The 21,935-nt window shown below is 37.0% G+C and overlaps 1 long non-coding RNA gene across 1 annotated transcript; it reads left to right on the forward strand.

The window, feature by feature from the left end:
* Positions 1-2,409, forward strand: LOC110924427. The gene is made up of 4 exons (XR_002584324.2): positions 1-284; positions 921-1,005; positions 1,844-1,929; positions 2,153-2,409. It is a non-coding gene; the product is annotated as an uncharacterized LOC110924427 (long non-coding RNA).
* Positions 2,410-21,935: the final 19,526 nt, after the last annotated feature.

Genomic DNA, 21,935 nt, shown 5'->3' on the forward strand with positions numbered 1-21,935 from the left:
AAATTCCCAAATTTAACTTGATAACTTCCCCTAACTTCAACCGTGCCCCTTGTTTTTCGATGAAACCCTAACCCTTCTTCTCTTTGTTCTCCTCCCTCGTTCTACTCTGTTTCCAGTCGACTATCCCTTCTCACCCAAAATTTAAGTTAAATAATTGTAGAAACGATGGAGGCGGCTTCTTCTCTTTGTTCTCCTCCCTCGTTCTGCTCTGTTTCCAGTCGACTATCCCTTCTCACCCAAAATTTAAGTGAAATAATTGCAGCAACGATGGAGGCGGTTGTAAGGTATGCTTCACACTTTAAGATTTATTGTCTAATTTTTCTTTTATCTTTAAATTGGTTTGATGACATCAGATACTTACATGGTAGTCGTGAAACTTTCATGTTAGGCTTTGGTTGTTGAGGGTCAGCTGGTATGCAGTCCAATCTTTTGACCTTATTTACCTATTTGGTGTATAATTAGCTACTTACTTTCTTCATAATTTAACCTTAAAGCCTTGGGAGTTTAGGAGACATGATTTACTGAATTGCATAAAATTGAAAAAAAAAATAATAGTTTACTTCATTGATTTACTGAATTGCATAAAATTGAAAAAAAAAATAATAGTTTACTTCATTGATTTACTGAATTGCATAAAATTGAAAAAAAAAATAGTTTACTTCATCAAGAATTTAGGGATGAGCACGGTACCCATTCGGTACCTAAAGTACCGGTACATAAAAACGGGGAAAAGTGGTACCGGTATCGAATACACCAGTTTGGTACCGGTACCGATACTTACCGGTGTTTTACCCGTAAATACCGGTACCGTACAAGTACCGAAAAACGGGAAAATGGAAGGTACCGAATATACCCGGTACCAAATGCTCATCCCTAATCAAGATGGGCTTATGGAGTAACAATGATTTAACATTTGACAGGTGTTGATGAGAAGAATTAGTGGGTGGATGAGAGGAATTATTTGGTTGAAGAGCATATGAGTTTATTGCAGTTATTGCTCTAAAGGTATAATGTACAATGTTATAAACCTCAATTTAGTGCTATTGGTATTTTTAAATGCCTATATTTTGCTTCCAAATGTAAGAGTTTTGTATGCTAAGAAACCACATATCTAAAACTTAAAAGCTTCCCAAGGGCACGCATGATTAGTGGTAAGTTTTTTTCATAAGTCCTCCTCTTAAAGAACCAGTAATGGCATTCAATATCCGTGGTTTGATTTTATAGGCTATAGCTCACTTGTTCCATTTTTCTATAACTTATCAACTCGACTAACATGTTTACAACTTGGTTATCACTCACCACCCACCTATACTTTGACATGTTTAGAAAAACTGGTTAAACGAGTTAATTGAAGCTGTTTTGTTTTCTGTAAAAAAAATACTGATATATAAAGAAATTATATTATAAATAATGAAATTTTTACCTTTAATTAAATTAGTCATGGTTACAATTTTAAATGGTCTTTTATTTCACACTTACTGCACTACACTCGCTGTATATTGATATAACATGTTATTATTGAAAATTTGAGGAATAACAAAAAGTTATTACGTGTGTTATTATTTTGTGTGTTTAATCCCTGTAACATATATATTCATATATAACATCAGTTATTTGCATTAGTGATCAGAAGTGGTTCAACTGAGAGAAGTTGTTTAATCGCCGGCTGCGTGTGGTTCAATCAATGCTTCAACCCATTTTCAAACCTAGGCCAGTATAAATGAAAATGAATATGTTCAGCTGATTAAAATATGTGCTTTTGTGTTTTTGTGAAAAGATGCATCTGTGGTTCTATTTATTTTTTCAAGTTTGAATTGAATATGAGTTTTAATTTTGTTTGCAGTTATTTTAATATATGCCATCTACTCTACTCTGATGTTTGTTAACAATCCTAAGGGCCGGAAATGAACTCTGTAAAGGCGTTTCAAGGTTTGCTCTAGTTCTGCCATTTAATGATCATTTATATATAACGGGTCAACTAAAAACCTGCTTATATATATATATGAGTATATAGTATAAAGATATGTATGTATGTGTATGAATGTATAATAATATTTTAACATTTGAATTTAAAGGTTACATTTTATACATATGTACACTTGCGTATACATTTTGAGCTTCATTTTATCAATATAACATTGTGTTTTGTTAGGCAATTTCTATTGTTCCGGTTGCAAGTATGAATTAAAGATGCTACTTTGGGTTGCAAGTATGAAGATATATGTATTTGTGTATGAATTGAAGACGTTGTTCAGGAAGTTAGTGTATATCACTTTCATCTTTAATGATATATATATATATTTGTGTTATTTTGAAACTTTTGTAACGTTATATTGCTTTGAAACCTTTGTAATTTACATTGGGTTATTTTATATTGGTTTAAATTAATTTTGTTATTTGTGTATTTTATTTTCGTTTTTAGACAATTTTGTTTATAATGAGAATTTATTAGGAATTTTTAATAAAATATCTTGGAAATTGAAAGAAAAAAGAAAAAAAATTGAGCTTAAATACCAACAAATGCGTAGTTAAATTTTGTAGCAAAAACATTGCAAATTATCACAGCCAACCCATTCGTATCAAAACTACTCCGTAGCTAAAAATAACCATAGCTAGCAATTCGTAGCTAAAAACATCCGTAGCTAAAATTTTCCGTAACTACAAGTATCCGTAGCTAAAAAACAACCGTAGCTAAAAACAATCGTAGCTAAAAGTTTCCGTAGCTAAAAACATTCGTAGCTAAAAACCCATAGCGAAATTTCGTAGCAACCTTCTTCATAGCAAATTCGTGGCTAAAATACCGACGTCATTTTTTGTAGCTAAATTTGTCGCAAACATAATTTCCGTAGCTAAAGTTCGTAGCAAATAAATTCGCGACGGGACTTGTAGCTACGAGCCAAATCCGTAGCAATTTCGTAGCAAAAAGGGTGTTTGCTACGGATTTGCTACGGCTTTGGCCGTAGCAAATGCCTATTTCTGTAGTAGTGCTTATTGGCCCAACAAATTTACGATTTTATCCCGCTTTAGAATTACGATTTTGCCATCAATATAAAATTATGTTTTTACCCCACTTAAAAATAAATTTACGCTTTTGCTCCCAGCTAAATATTTCGGTTTTGCCCCCGGTTCAAAATTACGATTTTGCCCTGTTTCAATTTACAGTTTTGCCGTTAGTTTTTTTTCCCCTTAAAAATACGATTTTACCAACAGTTCAAAATTATGTTTTTACCCCCCACTTAAAAATAAATTTACGCTTTTGCTCTAAGCTAAAAATTCCAGTTTTGCCCTCGGTTCAAAATTACTACTTTGCCCTGTAAAAATTTATAGTTTTGCCATTAGTTTTTTTTCTCACAGCCAAGTTACGATTTTGCCATCAACTTAAATTTACATTTTGTCCATCGTTTTTGTTTGTTTTCCTGGTGAAATTACAATTTTGCCCCAGTGTAAAATCTCACTCATGCCGGCAGCTTCCTGACGCTCCCCCATTGGTCCATTTAATTTTCGATTTTATCCCTGAATTAAAATTACGATTTCGCCCTCAGTTAAAAATTACGTTTATCCTATCGTTTTAGTTTTTTTTTAGCAAAACTATAAAGGTTTTTTTGTTTTAATTTGTTTACTCGATTTAATTTTTTTTTCGTGTCAATGAGCTGCCTACCACTGTCTCATTAGTCCTGAAAAATTAAGTTTTGCCCTGAGCCCAAAATTACAGTCTTATCATCGTTTTAGTTTTTTTCCAAGCAAAATTATAGTAGTGTTTTTTTAATTGATTGAGAATTATTCGGCCATCGCCCCGCAACGCGGGCAAGGCATCAACTAGTTAAAATACACATTTCACAAAAGTCAACAAAGTGTCGCCAATAGGGTCCAAACTATTTTATTTTTTAAATTATAGGGACATAGGGTTAGGTTCATTTGTGATTTGTAAACAACCCTCTTGATTGTGAACACAAGTGAACTAATCCTAGCACTCTATTATCACTACACAAATGTAAATCAATGGCTAGGATTTGATGATGAAAATATTATAGTGTATTTTACGATTTGATGATGTAAATTAATGGCCAGAATTTGTTCACTCAGTTCACAAATATACTAGTGTTCACTTTAGAACACTACCCTATATATATATATATATATATATATATATATATATATATATATATATATAGGGGCTGGTTAACGTACAAATGCGCTTATCGTACATTATGTACGCTACAATCTCAGCCGTCAGATCATCTTCCCGCATTGAAAATCGCATGTTGTTTTTTTGTAACAATTTCGCATGTTGGTTTTTTAACATGCGATTTCTTCAAAATTACCACATGCAAAATTGTTACAAAAACCAACATGCTATTCATCAAAATTATCACATGCGAAATTGAATTACCACATGCGAAATTGTTACAAAAAAACAACCTGCTATTTCATCAAAATTATCACATGCGAAATTGAATTACCACATGCGAAATTGTTAAAAAAAACAACCTTCTATTTGATCAAAATTATCATATGCGAAATTGAATTAACACATGCGAAATTGTTACAAAAAACACCTGCTATTTCATCAAATTTATCACATGCGAAATTATTACAAAAAAAAAAACAACATGCGATTTTCATTGCGGGAAGATGATCTGACGGCTGAGATTGTAGCGTACGTAATGTACGATAAGGGAATTTGTACAGTACCCTTTACCTATATATACATATATATATATATATATATATATATATATATATATATATATATATAGTGAGAGAGAGGGTAGAAAGAAAGTGAAATATAATAGGGCTTATTGTGTGATGTGTACGTAAGCAGGAGACTAAGACACATGTCATTCCTTACTTTTTTTATAACATGCATGATTATGTGTATAACATGCGTAATTTTCATGTTTGAGACATGCGGTTTTTATTTTTTATAACATGCCTAATTATGCATTATAACGTGCGTAATTATGCAAATAACGTACGTGATTAGGTTTAACCCAACCCATGCGTAATTATGCTGAGTTAATTACTATTTTGCCATTGCGTTCAATTGAAGGCCTATATGTGCGGTTGAGATGCTCGCGTACACATTGCACGATAAGTACTATTGTACGTTAGCTCTCTCTCTCTCTCTCTATACACTTTATATATATATATATATATATATATATATATATATATAAAGTGTATTGTACAATTGGCCTTAACGTACACTGCGTATGCGATTAGAAATCGCATGTTATATCTTGAAATCGCATGTTGTGTATGTTGGTGAAATCGCATGGATGTATACCAAAATCGCATGGAGATGTTTCAAAAAACAAATCGCATGTTTACATGGATGTATACAAAATCGCATGGGGATGTTTCAAAACACAAATCGCATGTTTGAAAGATAAAATCGCATGTTGTTTAGTTTCTCCGCGTTTGATGGACACAAGATCGTAATATATATATATATATATATATATATATATATATATATATATATATATAGAAAACGGTTGAAAGTGTGAGAACGGTGAGAACGCTTATCGATCGTCCGATCAAAACAATCTATGAACTAGATTGGCGCGGTGGCATTTTCGTAAATAACATCAATTTTATTACGTAGACGCGCTTCATTAAGGGTAAAAGCGTCTTTTGACTACTCCAAACAAAATGCCATCTCATGAAAATAAAACGCCAAAACAAAAATCACACGACATTCTACTAAAAACGCCATTAGATATAAAACGCCAAACTTAATTATAGTAAAATCCCACCTAAAAAAACCACCAAAAAATCCTATATATACAACTCAGACCTTCAATTAAAAAACACAAACAAAAACCCCAAACGCCATATTTAATATATATCATCCGACTGATAAACGCCAGAAAACCCAAACATCAAATATATTGTTGTCAATAAAGTGTAGTTGTATGGTGTGTGGACAACATTGTCAGTTATTGTAACACCCCGAAAAATTTCGTCCAATAATGTCTTGACACGTGTCATAAGGTTCCGTTATGTGAAAACATACTTTAGAGGGACTAAAAGTGACAAACAGTGAAAACTATGGAACGTAAGGGTCCAAAGTGTCAACAATGGATAAATAGGCTCTATGATAACCCCACATAATGTTTATAACCTTTAACGGATGGTTCATGGATCATACGACGCGGAAATTGCACAAAAGTGAAGTATTGTAAACTATAGGGGCCAAAAGTGTCAACATGTTGAATTTATACCTCTGAGTGAACTTTTGGCAGACCCGAAGCCTTGTATAGCTAAAATATACTCACTAGAATATGTGGTAAAAATTTCATGAAGTTTCGTCAACGTATGAGAAAGTTATGGCCAAAACCGTACTTAAGGGACTAAAAGCGTCAACGTCGAATTTCAGGGCTTTTCGGTTGAGCGCAAAGTTATCCGAGGACATTACCATGTTGGTAAAAGTCCTAAGGTCCTTAGAAACCAAGTTTGGGGGTTTACGGGTCGAGAAAAGTAGCCGAAACATCGCGTACAAGTTCAGGGGTCAAAGCTGTCAATGTTTGAAACTTGTTGGCTGAACCAGGGGTCAGGCGACCCGCCTGGGAAAGCCCAAGCGGGCCGCGTGGGTTGCCCAGCGACAGAAATTCGAAATTTGGTCAAATTGAGTCCGAATTTGAGTTGATTACAGTTGTTCTTGCCTCCTTTTGCACCAATTAGAAGCCTTGCATGCCTACATCAACAGTACCCTCGAAAATTCTGGTTTAAATCAGATTACAACCCTTTTCTTGGACATTTGCAATTGATCAAGAACACATTTCTCACAAGAGCTCTCAAGAACTCTCAAGGCAAGCTTCCTGGAGACAATCTGAGCAACAAGGCCGATTTCTAGTGTTCACTAATCACCTATAGGACTCTTGTAAGCTTTCAATTCGTTCTTTAATCCGTTCTTGTTGTGATTAATGATAAAAGTCAAACTGGGTGTTCATAACCTTTGACTTTCCGATTAAACGGATTTCTTTCAGTCATTTCTCGAATTGAAACTTGTTATAGATTGGTATTTATGTGGGAAACAAACCCTCTAAAGGGTACTCTCTGATTCCCACTACATGCATGCTAAATGTCGAGTCAAACCTATTTCTAAAAAGTCAACAGAAGCGATCTTTGTGAAAAATGACATGAATAATGATATAGATGACATGCAATCTGATTGATCATCATAAATAACTTGTAATACATATAAGAATGTGTTTTAATCATCATCAACTCGACAATCTATAGTATAGCCACGAATCGGAACCGAAAGTCTTGTAAAACGATTATTTCGTAGACTATCGATTCGGATTCGTACATGCATGTTCGAGATCTGCATTGGAAAGTATTTTTGACTATTTTTATTTTAGTTAAACTTTCTGGAATTTTCGTTGATTGAGTCTACGCTTAGCCGATTCGAATGCATGTTTCCGATTTATGCATAAAGTTGACTATTTTGCCCTTTTTGATTTAAAACGGGATTTTTGGAAAAGTGAAAGGATAGAAATCTTTATTCCTAATATATGAACTTGCACCGAAAGTTTTGGATCAGTTGGTGGTCCAGATTGTGAGTTACGGCCATTAGCGTAAAACTATATTATAAATTTACATAAACGGTCCTTTTTGCGTAGAACCCGTTTCTGGCCACGTTTTGGTACAAAACTTTTTACCAACTGATGTATTATAATATTCTGGGAGTTTTGATGATTTTTAATTAATTTTTGGCTGAACGGATCCTAGATCGCCTAGTCATTTCGGCTTATGTCGGTTTTGACCGTTTTAGCCATAAAATGAGTTTTACACATCCTTTTGACCCGAAACCTTTTTTCTACTGATTTTATATGATGAATAAATTATTTTAAGTATTCTGGAAATATAAAAATCTCAGATTTAATTTGAAAACCCGAAAACGCCCTTAAATCGCATATTTAGCGTTTTAAGCGCATAGTAAGCGTTATACTTGTTTTAAACATATAAGACCTATACCTACTGATGTGTTTAGCTTATTTTCATATAAAAACAGTACGTATAAGTATATGAACTCAGATTTCCAGTTTTGGCATTTTTAGCCCTTGTGAAATTACTAAATTGCCCCTACGGTGCATAGTTTGGTTTTAAATGATAAATTTGGTATATGGGTCATACCCTACTGATATAATATGTTATATTAAGTATATTTACTGTATGAACCAGACCCGAAACTCAGATTTCTAATTTTACCCTTTTATTATCTTTTAAATGACCAAAATGCCCTTCTAAGGCATAAATTGGGTTTAAAATTATTCCGGGCAATATAGAACATAACTTACTGATATAATAGCATATTTTAAGCATATTATCTCAGGGAACTTGCATATGAATCTTTGGTCTACCCGTATCGCCCTTTTCGCGTTCGGTTCGGTTTACGTAACTAGTTTGCGTAAATTGACCGAAACGGGTCAAACGATATCATTTTTATTTCAAAATCCAGAATGTATTTAGTATACCCATATTATACAAGTATTCAAACTTGTCGGGTCTAAATCATATTCTATCCGGTCTTTCGCTTAATCGTGCGTAAACCGTATCATTCCTGAAACTAACCGGTCAAAGTTTAAGCTTAAATAAAAGGCCGTTAGGAATCTAATAGGTTAATTATAAACCTTTGTTCCAGATTAGGAGGCCCGGTAAAAGCTACCAACACTTATCATTTGTGACTTATACTTACTCAGGTAAATACATTTTGACTTATTTTCCCTATACGGGCTTGGGGTACGGTATTTAAAATACCGCTTGATCGGGCGCACAAGTCCTGCGCCCTATGGGTGTACAGTCTTGAATAGCTTGTGTGATTTCGTTTAAACAGTCTTGTCTTACTTAAAGGCTTTGGGGGGTTATTGACCATGTCCCGGATATCCTTGGCATTATCTTACGAGATGGCCACGACCAGAGCACGGGGTGTAGGCGTACACCCGACGTGTATAACTCTTTAATGTGGTGTGTCATTTAATCTCTAGCCCGGACAGTAGATCCCGGGCCACCAGAGATACGAGTGCATGTAAATCGTTCACAAGTTTATATTATATAATTATCCCAAGTTAATAAAAATATTTATGCCTTGTGCATTTAAATCAATTTTAAATCATTTTCAAAATGAGTCAGTCGATTTGTATTTACCAGTGTAAACTGACGTATTTTTCCCAAAAGGTTAAGTGCAGGTACTATACGAAAATAGGCTGGCTGTTTCCTAAGAGCGTCCACTATAGTCTCGCAAGCTCGGACGACAAATATCTGTTGAACAATATTTTATCTTATTTGTATTTGATCCGCCTGTGGATCCGTTTCAACTACTGTGATATTTATTATTGCAATTTATTTAAAAGTTGAAATGTACCTATTCTGCTTCCGCTGTGCATTATTATATTGTGTTGATTGTCTATGACGATGCCAACTACGTCACTGTACCCCACATCGGGCCCACCGGTGACACGTGGAAATCGGGGTGTGACAGTTATATTTCTTAACGGAGGATTAACAATGTTATCCAACACCATACAGCAACACTTTATTGATTTTAGCATGATCAAATTTACAATTTTAAAATGGTTTATTTTGTGGCGTTCTTTTTCTCGGTAAAACGCCAAAAAAGATAACATTTTGGCTGAAAGGGTGTAAACTCAATAACATTTTGTTGTATGAGATGGACAAAAATTATAGAAAAAGAGGCTGATTTCATACAAAAGTCGAAACAGCCAGTGAAGATCCTTCAAAAGAAGAAAGAGACTGGTGACAGTGAAGATTTGAAGATCAATATTTATTTTGTTTAATTTTCTTTTTGAGTTGATTGTTATTTAATAAACAACGTCATATCTAATAAAAACCCCAAAAAGGCAAATGTCTTACACCTTTGGCATTTATTAAACCATCATAAAATTACTTTGGAGAAGTATTATAAAAAAACTTTTTTTATGTATTCTTTTTTTTTTATTTTCCTTTTGAGTTGATTGTTGTATAATAAAACCGCCATATATACTGAAAACACCAAAACAACCAAAAGGCTTGTTTAAACGATATCATCCCGTTAAACGCCCCCCCAAAACTCCCAAACTATAATAAAATTAGTTTGAAAAAGTGTTATAAAAAAACCAAAAAAAAAAATTAAAAACAAACTTGAAAATGTAACTAGAAACAGTAACTTCAAATCAGAAAAACTGAAGATATGGAAAATTTATTATATTAGAATCTAAAACACCAAACTTGAAAGATGGGACGTGTTACAGACTTCAGAGATAAAGCTTGTCAAAAACAATAATTACAAACGGTAACTTAAAAGACGAATACTTTATTATAATAACGCACTGCCTAACTTAGGCGCCAAAAAGAGATCCTATAAAATGATACATCTCAGCAACTTCCATTTGATCAAACCAAAAAAACAAACGCCAATACTACTAAATACCACCACTGTAAAACGCCAAAAAAAAAATCAAAGATGGCTAATATGCTTTCTTGGATATTCAGTATTGTTATTCGTTAAGTTTCACTGAATGAATTGTTAGCGGAGGCGAGTAACTCAGTAAGATTTTGCTGCATGAGATGGACAAAAATTCAAGAAAAAGATACTAATGCCAGTCATATGGCATTTTGTATTTTTTTGTTCTTGAAGAAAGCTTGGATGAGGAGAAGAGATCAATGACGCTGAAGAGTGGGATGATTATAAAGATGAAGATCAACATGAAGAAAAAGCGAAAAACCCACCCACACGTCATAAATCTATGTCCCCAAACATCCACAAAAAAAGCCACTTCAACAGACGAGTAGGCAAAATAATCAAACCAATGGGTTTGTTAAGTTTTACATAAAACGCCATATTTTGGTGTCAGTTCTTGTACTATTAAAGAACAGAGATACTGATGACAGTGAATATTGTGAAGAGAGATCCGATTAGAATTTTTAATTTATTTTCTTTGTTTATATTTTTTTTTTACTGTGGCTGAAATATAATCCAACAATTGTAAAACGCCAAGATAACCCAAACGCCAAAATGTTTATAAAAAATAATAGAACAATGGGCCATCTTGTTTAAAACCCCATGAAAAACGCCATTCAAATAGATTTCCTACCCCCCTGGGTTCCAATGGCATACGATGTGAATAAACGCCAAAATGTTGATACAATGAAACCATTAAAATGCCATAAATTATTGAATTTGGTTAACGCCAAAAATTTTAAAAACCAAAAATTAAAACAATATTGGGAAAAGGGAACTGGAAAACCAGAAGATGAAAGGACAAAAAAGTCCATCCGCCCTTCTCTATGCCGCGTGACACATGTTGGGCTAGGAAGCGTTCTCACCGTTCTCACACTTTTGAGCGTTTTTTCCCGATCCCGTTTCTATATATATATATATATATATATATATTAAAATTTCTAAAAATAAGCAATATATTTGTGCTTATGGTTGTTGTACCCTTGGCTTTGTGAGTTTAAAAAAAAAAGATTTTTCCTTTCTAATTCTAAAGTTTCAACCTTTGGCAATTTAAGTCTAAGGTTCAATCTTTGGTAATTTAACCTCTTTGATTAATTTGATTTTTCACTTATAATTTAAAAGTTTCCATCTTTTGCAATTTAACCCCAACAGTTTTTTACTTTCAGCTTTGTTCCAGTATACTTTTCATTTTTCGCAAGTTTTCCGTTTAAAATTTCGTTCTAAATTTTCCGAGTTAGCACGCCGCAACGTGCGTGTGGGGTTCAACGTTTTTCACCTATTTTTCCCGTTTGACAGACCCGTTGCAACGCGTCTATTTTTCCCCGTTTGATAGGCCTGTCGTAACGCGCGGGTCAGAGATCAACTTAGTTATTCTTTTCTATGTTTTACACACAGGCTCGCGGTTATGTAAGAAACATTTTCCTTTCATCTAATATGATATATAACTAACAAACCATCGTCGCATTGCGACAAGTGGTAGTTCTAGTTTCATAAATCAGACAACCCATTTAAAACTTATAATGTTTAGCCCATTAAAAACCTAAAGTATTACATTAAGTCAGGCCCATTCTCAAAAGTCAAAACTTATTAGTTATTAGTTCATTGGTTAGCCTAATACCATTTGTATGACTAAAATAAAATTTAAAAAAATAGCGCTAAACACAACACACAACAACATTGACACCTTGTGGACTACACCAATCGACCCTACTCCATCGCCACCCACAACGACGCATCTAAATGATATAAACTGTGAAAAGTTGATCCTCCAATTTACTATTAAAAATGTTAGGACGAATCATCGGTTAGGTATTAGTCTATCATGGTATGTAATTTCACTCATTCGAATACTATGATATTTCTAATTGATATATTTATTGCTATGACTTTAATCGTCGTTTAAAAATATTAGTTTACATTATTTAATTCTTTAAGGCTTAAGGGACATATTTTTAAACGGCTCGGACATGGCACCCAAATTCTTAGGGTCACCACTGTGCATTTCCATAGTTTTGGGATGAAAAAGATGAGATGAAAGATATCAAATGTGACGTTAATGTAAAAGAGAAAGAGTTACAGGATGGGTGAGATGAGCATTCCCCCTCCCTTAGCGTCCAATTTTCCATATACTATTAGGCAAGTCCAACTTTGTATACTAGATGAACGAATAAAAACTAACATTCACAAACATAAATGAATGTATATTTGTGTCCGATACTTTCTTTAATTAAGTACATTAAAGTTGTTGTTCATGTACGAATATAAACAAACTTACTTCTAAACTTTTCATCATAATTTATTCGGTGTTTACAATACTATCAATTATGATAAGTCAGGGGCTGTTTGGCAACATCTGAATGGTTAAGTGCTGAATCAGTAAGAGGTCTGAACCATTAAGTGCTGAACCAGTAAGAGATCTGAACCATTAAGAGCCTGTATAATGCTTAACCACTCAGAGGCAAATGTCTAACCAATTTAGATTAGAGGTCTTAACCATTCAGACTCTGTATAAATCTTAACCATTCAGAGGCAAATGTTCAGACTCTGTATAAATCTTAACCATTCAGAGGCAAATGTCTGAACCATTCAGACATCTGCTCTTGAAACAAACAGTCTGAACGGTTAAGTGTTGAACCAGTAAGAGGTCTGAACCATTAAGAGCCTCATTAAGAGGTAAACAAACAGCCCTCAGTCCAGCTAATTGAATAGGGCTGTCCAAAAAGCTCGCGGCTTGGAGCTCACTCGAAGCTCGCTCGGATTTAGCTCGGAAAAAGCTCGCTCGATATGGCTCGATTTGAAAGTGAGCTGAGCCGGCTTGGCTCGGTTAGAAAGTGAGCCTAGCTCGGCTCGGCTCGTGACGAGCCAAATTGGCTCGGTTTGGCTCGCTTGGTAGCTCGGCTCGGCTTAGCTCGAATTATTTTACTTATAATATATTTTATTTTTATATACATATAATATATTACAAAAAACTGATTATTATTTACATGTAGTTAGGCTTGTAGTTTGATATCTATGATATATTTAAAGGTTGATTGTCATGCTAATGAACAAATATTGTATTTACTTGAAATATAAAACTTATTTTGCGTTGTTGAACGTGATTTTGGCTTGTAATGTATTAGGTTGAACTTATTTTGAATATGTTCTTTTGAAGTATTGAATAATATTTTAGAATATTGAAATTTAAAAGTTATGTATTAATTTTTATTTTTAAAATCGAGCCAAACCAAGCCGAGCCCAAGCTTAGATTTTCAGCTCGATTTTAAATCCAAACCGAACCGAGCCAGCTCGATTTATAATCGAGCCGAGCCCGAGCTTGCCCTAGCTCGACTCGGCTCATGAATAGCCCTATAATTGAACAACTTTTTTAGAGCATAATGTGTGGCCTCTTGTAGTCCACATGCTTCCATTGGGCCAAAAGAAATTACCCCCCTCCCCCCACCCCACACACACAGGGAGCCCACCACTATTCTTTGAGGTGGGGCTATGACTTGTTATTACCAACAAACCCATTTTTGGAAGCGTATTTTGGACATATAACAAACCCATTTTTGGAAGCTTATTTTGGCCATTTACTTCACATATAACATATTTATCTGGCCCATGTGTGCAAGCTTCATGCATGCCACACACACTGACACAACTGTCGATCCAAAAAATTCATAGATAGAACGTGGGACCTCCACATAAATAATGCTCTTAAAAGCTTTGAATTTACCATTGGGCCACCAACCCAAAGTGGTGAATAAGCTAACTTGTCCGTGTTTTTTCTTCATTTCATTTTAAAATCTTCAAGTAACTTGCTCTTTATCTCCGCTTGTGGCCTAGTGGTAAGAGTTTTGGTTTCTCCAGTGGAGACCCAAGCTCGATCCCCACATGTGTCACTTTTGGTGGATTAAGGCAATGGAGGATTTGAGCTAGGCCTTGTGTGAGGTTGTCAGTTCAAATCCCGAGCCCACCCGGGATTTTGTCCCACCGTGTGTTATGCTAGAGAGTTTTGCTAGGTCTTGTGTGAGGTTGTCAGTTCGAATCCCGAGCCCACCCGGGATTTTGTCCCAACGTGTGTTATGCCAGAGAGTTTTGCTCTTGTAGATTTGCTAATTTGAGCCGACCCGAATCTCGAGCAGACAACTTCTTAATAACTTTGCTTGGGACAATGGTAACGATGATGGACTCAAGAACATGGATCTAATACTAGTAGCGAAGACTGGATCATGTACGTATTCCTTGAACTTCACAAATCTTTATTAAATAGTACAAAGTTCTTCATACAAATAGGCCTGGTCTATTCGCACACGCCATTTGTCTTTTTGCACACCCAAAGCGCCGCGCTATGGCCACAGCGGGGCGCTTAGGCTTGGTCAACAGACAAGGACTGACACAGACAAGGACTGACAGAAGTCAGTCCTTGTCTGTTGACCAAGCCTAAGCGCCTCGCTATGGCCATAGCGCGGCGCTTTGGGTTTGCAAAAAGACAAATGGCGTGTTGCAGTGGAGTTTGTGTTGTTTTTTTTTTTTTGGAAATAGGTGGGATGTGGGTTAGTTTGGTAGTGTTTTTTTGGAGGAAAAATTGTATTTGAGTTTTATTATTATTATAAAATATTAGTATTACATATAATTCATAGTTGTTTTATAATTACGTTTTTTTACGTCATTATTTTTATAGAACATATATAATATAAGTGCGTCTTTATAAACTCTTAACGTAGTTTATTTTGTTAAATTAAACGAACACGTTAAATAAAATGTACAGAAAGCCATAAGAATTAAACGTAAACAATCCAAAACCAACGTGATGTAAATAGAAGATTAAATGCAATATATATATATAAGTTTGTACATACAAAACAAAATGGTACAACTGAGTACATAATACATAACAAAACACTAAACAAACAAATTAAGGTACTAATCCTCGTGCGGTGGGGACGGTGGGAGGGGAAGTGGAGGCAACCCAGAGAGCTCTCGTAGAGCAACGAGCGTCTCGACAATCCAGTCAATGCGTGCGCCCTAGCGTCTGAGGCGCCGGTCGAAGTCCCGAGCCACCTCACGCGCTGCCGGAGGCAGGTCAGCGTAAACGTGTTGCGGGTACTGTGGCGGCTCAGGAGCTGGCTGAACTGGTGGTACCGGGATCTCCTCGACATGCTCCTCCTGAGCCGGATCCTCGAATACAGGATGAGCCTGAGCCTGAGGCTCGCCCTGAGGCTGATCGAGGCCCAGAGCTTGTAGCTGAGCCTGCCGAGCGGCCTCCTGAACGTTAGGAGGGGCTAACACTCCAGGCCTCACCTCAATAACAACCGGGATGACCTCCGGCAACACCTCCGGATGCCAAATCAGCCCGTTACGGCCCTTAAACCTCAGACCAACATCAAAGGTACGGGTGATCTGCATGCTAGATACTGACGCGCGGCCCAACGTAGTCGACGGGATCGGCGCGGACAGCTCCGGATCACTCTCGGGCACGATCCCTAGCGAGCGTGCAATGGCGGTGATGTATGAGCCACCGTGCAGCTTCCCGCGGAGCTGCCGGTGGTATGCTGTGGCAAAGTAATCTGCAGGCAGCCTGCTAGATCGCAGGTCTGGCCGCGAAGCAGGCAGTATAGAAAGAAAAGGTCACTGAGGTTGACCTTCTCCCTGTTGGTACCCCGCGGCACGATAGATGACCCGATAATATGGTGCAGGTATCGGTACAAGGGGTCTCTAATAGTGGTGGCCTTTTGCCAGGATTTCCCAAAGGGAACCCTCGAAATGGCCCTCCAGAAACTAATAAGCGTCTGCCTATCCATCTGCCTAACCCCCTGCGTATATAAATCAGTATCAAGCTCGAGCTCTGTGTACAAACCTGTATGGACAGCAAACTCCCGCACACTCATCACAAACTGCTGACCGGCGAGACGGAATGTAACCTCGTGGACTGGAAAATCCGGGTCCTCCACGTAATCCGTCGGATGCGGCGCGTATGTAAACGTAGAAAGAAACTCGATCATAAGCTCACGGTACGAGTCCTCCATCGCTATCTGAAAGAGGCGCGACCAAGGAGTATCTAGTCCAACTATATCACGCGTCCGCGCGGCCTCTCCCACGGTCTCCAGCAGCTCCCAGTCTATCCCTACATGCCCCCCAATCTCCATGGTGCGCAACCTAGCGCATCTCCTCGCCGCCCGTGACCCCTGCGGAAACTGCAGGTACGGACATACCTCCTCTCCCACCTCTCCCACCTATCCCTCAGCCCCCATATGCTCAATCTCGTCATCGGAATCTATCCCTGCACGTTTAAAAGATAATAAATAAATAATATTATTAAACAATTCATATTATATAAAAAATAATAAACAAATAATATTATTAAACAATTTAAATAAAAAAATAATAAACAAATAATATTATTAAACAATTTAAATAAAAGATAATAAACAAATAATATTATTAGACAATTTAAATAAAAGATAACAAACAAATAATATTAAATAAAAAATAATAAACAAATAATATTATTAAACAATTTAAATAAAAGATAATAAACAAATAATAATAATAAACAATTTAAACAATAAATAATAATAAATAAATAATAGAAAAAAAATAAACATGAACTAAAGTGCCCCGCTTTGGCCTCAGCACGGCGCTTTAGTTCTTCGTTTTCACAAACAGAACCCAGTTCCGGATCAAAACCCTCCCAAATCAAAACAATATGAAACATAACTATTTAACGAAAACGATATAGGATGTTCGATCTTACCTTTTAGCGGTTGAAATCTTGAAAAAGAATATCGTAGCCCAAGTGTGTGCAATCGCACCTTTGTGTGTGTGTTTGTGTTTGTTGATGAAATGGGGGAGAAGCTGCCCCGCTTCAGGTTAAACGAAGGACCAAAGCGCCCCGCTATGGGCAAAGCGCCCCGCTATAACAACCCTCGGTAAAACCGACATTCTCATAATAATTCCGACACCCTAATACATCTTTAAATATATCAACTTGTCTTTATATGCACCCCGTATGTGAAAACCGAGCCCCAAAATAGATTATACTATATAAAATAAATAAAAACAATAATTTTTAAGCTGAGGCGGGCCGCGTAGGGCCTCACCTCAAGTTCATGCGGGCCGCGCGAGTATGAGACCAGACCTAGCCAAAACCATAAGTTTATGCAGGCCGCGTACATGTTTGATTAAGTGGAGGCGGGCCGCGAGCGACCAAGATAGTGGCGCAGCCCGGTGATGACACGTGTCATCATCGTGGCGAGTCTAGGGGGTGAGCCGGACAAGCTAGTCCGTTGACCGAGATTGACGCGGGCCGCGTAGGCCCTGCCCAAATGTCACGCAGGCCGCGTGGGAACCAGATTTCACAACTATAAATAGAAGGCAACGGGCCTTCAGTCTGCTCGTTCAATTTTCGATTCTCAATCACAAATTCTGTAGTAGTGTTATTATACCCGGGCATTATACCCCCTAAAATAGCGAGGTTCTGCTACGATGTAAGTATTATAACCCCTGGAGACGTATTAGATACGCTGCCCGATTGATCTAGGGTTCCGTAACGGCTGTCGTGGTTCTGCCCGACGTAGTCGTTGGAATGCCGTCTCGGGGAGGGTATTACTAATGTTAAAATGGGTTATTATACTAACACACGTGCATTTGTGTAAATTATAGATATTCACCAGGAAACCCTAAAGAATCACCTAAGACAGCAATGTGAGTTGATCCACTTTTTGTTAACTGTTTTTACAAAACCTTGAATTTCCATGCAAATAACAGTTATTGAGTATTTGTAAGAATACAATTACAGTCAGTAAATTTGGGTTTTGTATACAAAATTTGTTACCACCTGGTAAAGGAGTAACATGACCATAAGTCGGAACGACATTACCGTGTGGTGGTAATTGATATAACTTGGAAACAAATGTAATTGCGGATGCGCCCTCAATACTGTTCACTGTGAATTTTTATTTAAACTTGATTAAACTGGGATTCACTCACCAATATTTCCCACTGACAAAATGTTTTTAAAACGCGTTTCAGGTAACAATATGTGAAAGCCAAATAGAAGCCAGCTGGACAGCACTGAAGGCTTGGAAAAGTGGCAATAAAGTTACCTAAGAATAAAAGAGATGCTTTTTAATAAATAGATAGGATTTATTCCTATGAAACGTGTGTATTGAAAACTTGGGTTTTACCCATATGTTTAATATTATAAAACATGGTGGTTTACTCTGATTAAAATATTTCCTAACTACGGTCCTGATGAAAATTTCCGCTGCCAAATTGGATAAATAAACGTGATACCACCGAAACTGGCTCACGGCCGCCCGTTCCCGGGAAATAGGGATCGGGGGCTGTGACAGAAGGTGGTATCAGAGCTATGCCACTGATTCAGCCACAGAAGTGTTCTGCTGACATCAAAATTCAAAGTGTTAGGAAATAAATTATGAAAATACATGTATAATTGTATTTACTTGTTATGTGATATCTGACTATTTGTTAGTTTACAGTATGAGTGACCAAGGACCTTCTGACGCCTATCGTCAACTGTCTGGTTCGCCTAGGAGCGAAGGCACCTCCTCTTCTCAGCCTGCCCTCTCAGGGTATTCTGCTGACACAGAAGAAGGGATCTTTGTGTTTAAGGCTCAGTCTGAAGAGCCATTTCCTCAAAAAAAGAGGGGATGGTTCAGTAGGGGAGCGCACGAGCGTAGGAAAAGAATGAAAAAGTTGCAGGAACAGCGAGTGTTAGCCGCAGCAAAAAGAGAAACTGATGCTTATAATCAGGATATGCTCAATAGGGGTATCGCTAATATCCATATTTTAGCAACCATTGCTGCTGACCCAAACCTGGAACAAATGCTAGCACCACAACCACAAAATCCTGACCAACCCATGGAAATAGAAGACCAGATAGAAATGCCTGATTTCAACCCGGAGGAGATACCTAGGGTACCTGCACCTGATCCTCTAGACCCAAACAACTACGACCCCTGGTGGGACGATGTTAGGAACTACGTGCAACAAAACCCAATACAGGAAAATGTGCCAATGCCAAACTTAGGAGCTTACCCAGGGTTAGATCCTCAAGATCCCTACAACATTAATGACGCATATGTTAGGGAAATTTTAGAAAATCCATACCCGTACCAAGCCCCTATGCCTCCGTATCAGGAACCCGTACCTCAGTTTCCAAACCCAGTCCTAGAACCTGCACCCCCAATGAGTGCAGAAAATGTCCAGGAACTTAGGACTTTTGGGGAGGAAATTTTAGAAAGCAGTGATCGAATGCGACGGGTGGGAGAGCGTCTCGTCTGGAAGTACGACGAGCGCAATATGGATTTCTGGATGAATCCATATCAGTGAACGTGATGACAGTACGGTAGTAGTAATAATAATAAAATAATATATGTGTGTATGTGTTAAAAAAAAAAAAAACTACGGATGCATACTATTAGTATTGTAGCTTTACATTTCAGTCGGTACTGTAATTTTTATTTCTGTACTGGTGTGTATTGATGCATACTATATAAATAGAGTAAAAGTCGCAATGCTCGACGCTTTTGGTTAAAAAGTGCGTGTCATGTGATTGGCTATATATAAATATTATTTGTGATATTAATATTTGATAAATGTCTAAAATTCAGATGGCCGAAGCGGGGAATCAAGAAAATCTGAATAACGATAACCAGAGTAACATTAACGTGGTTAATGAGAATTCGGACAATAATAACAACGGAAACCAAATGGATAATAGTGCCGTTCAGCATATTGTGGCACAGGGAATTATAGATGCAATGCCATTTATTATTCAAACAGTTCAGGAAGCGAATAATAAAAGTAAGCATAGCAGTAAGCGACCAACTGAACCAGAAAACAGTGTGAACAATGGACCCGTACTTCAAGCGCCCGTTCCCAAAAGAAGAAGAACCATGCCACATGGTTGTTCTTACAAGGAATTCTGGTCCTGCAAACCAATAGAATTCTCGGGCAATGAAGGACCCATTGCAGCTTTACGCTGGATAGAGAAAACTGAGGCCGTTTTAAAAATAAGCAAGTGTGTTGAAGAAGATAAAATAATGTTTGCTTCAAATCTGTTTATAAATGCAGCCTTAGAATGGTGGAACACTATCCTCCAGTCAAAAGGAAGTGATAGGATTTATAACATTGAATGGGAGGAATTTAAGAATACGGTAGAAAGGAAATTCTGCCCTCCCAATGAAAAGGAACAGATAGCAAATAAGTTTCTAAATCTAAGAATGACCGGAGTAGACAGTAAGGGTTACACTACCACATTCTTTGAATATGCTAGGATAGTACCTACCCTTGCATCACCTGAACCGGTATTAATCTCCCGTTACATCTGGGGATTAATTGGAGAAATTAGACATGTAGTCAAGGCAGCTAGACCCCAAACCATAGAAGAAGCTGTAGAACTAGCCAATACCTTGACAGATGAATTAATCCGTACTAGAGAAGAAGACCAGAGAAGAAACCTAACCCAAAGGCTTACTCAAGAATTCCGTTCTGGGAATTCCAATCGTAGGAATGTAGGTTCTACCTCTGCACCCTACTGCAAAGCCTGCAGAAAGAAGCATTCTGGAAGATGCTCTACTTACTGCAATTTCTGCAAAGCACCAGGACATAAGGAGGAGACATGCAGAAGAAAACCAACTAATGGGATGTGCTTCAATTGTGGAGAAAAAGGTCATATCAAGCCAAACTGTCCAAAGTTAGCCCCAGCTGCGAACAACAAGAACCCTAGAAATGCTAGAGCATTTGTTTTGACTGCAGAGGAAGCCAAGATGATCCCAGACGTAATTGCTGGTACGTTTTTAGTTAATGATATTTTTGCTAAAGTATTATTTGACTCTGGTGCCAACCAAAGTTTTATTAATACTTCATTTTGCAAACTCCTAAATCAATCATTAACTAAACTACCACAAGAATGTCTAGTAGAAACTGCAAATGGAGAAACTGTTAGGATTTCTGAAATCTTGCAGGGGGCAAGAATAGAAATTTTTAATCAAAAATTTATTGCAAACCTTTACCCAATGAATCTGGTAGGATTTGATGTTGTGTTAGGAATGGATTGGTTAATAGCCAATAAAGCCAGTAATTTATGTGATCAAAAGACAATTCAATTAAAATCACCAAGAGGTGAAAAGATCTCAATTAAAGGAGATAAACCATTTAGATCCACTAAATTCATCTCTGTGATGAAAACTGCAAGTTGTATAAGGAAAGGATCTATAGTGTATTTGATTTCTATAATCACTAACACTAAAGGAAAAGAGTTAAAAGATATCCCAGTAGTGTCCCAATTTTCAGATGTCTTTCCAGAAGAATTGCCAGGACTACCGCCAGACAGGGAAGTTGAATTCAGAATTCATCTGTTACCAGGAACAGCACCGATTGCCAAAGCACCTTACCGTTTGGCACCCGCAGAAATGCAAGAACTGAAGAAACAACTAGACGAGTTGTTGGAGAAGGG

The sequence above is a fragment of the Helianthus annuus genome, chromosome 2 (genome assembly GCF_002127325.2).
Source record: "Helianthus annuus cultivar XRQ/B chromosome 2, HanXRQr2.0-SUNRISE, whole genome shotgun sequence".
Lineage (NCBI taxonomy): Eukaryota > Viridiplantae > Streptophyta > Magnoliopsida > Asterales > Asteraceae > Helianthus > Helianthus annuus.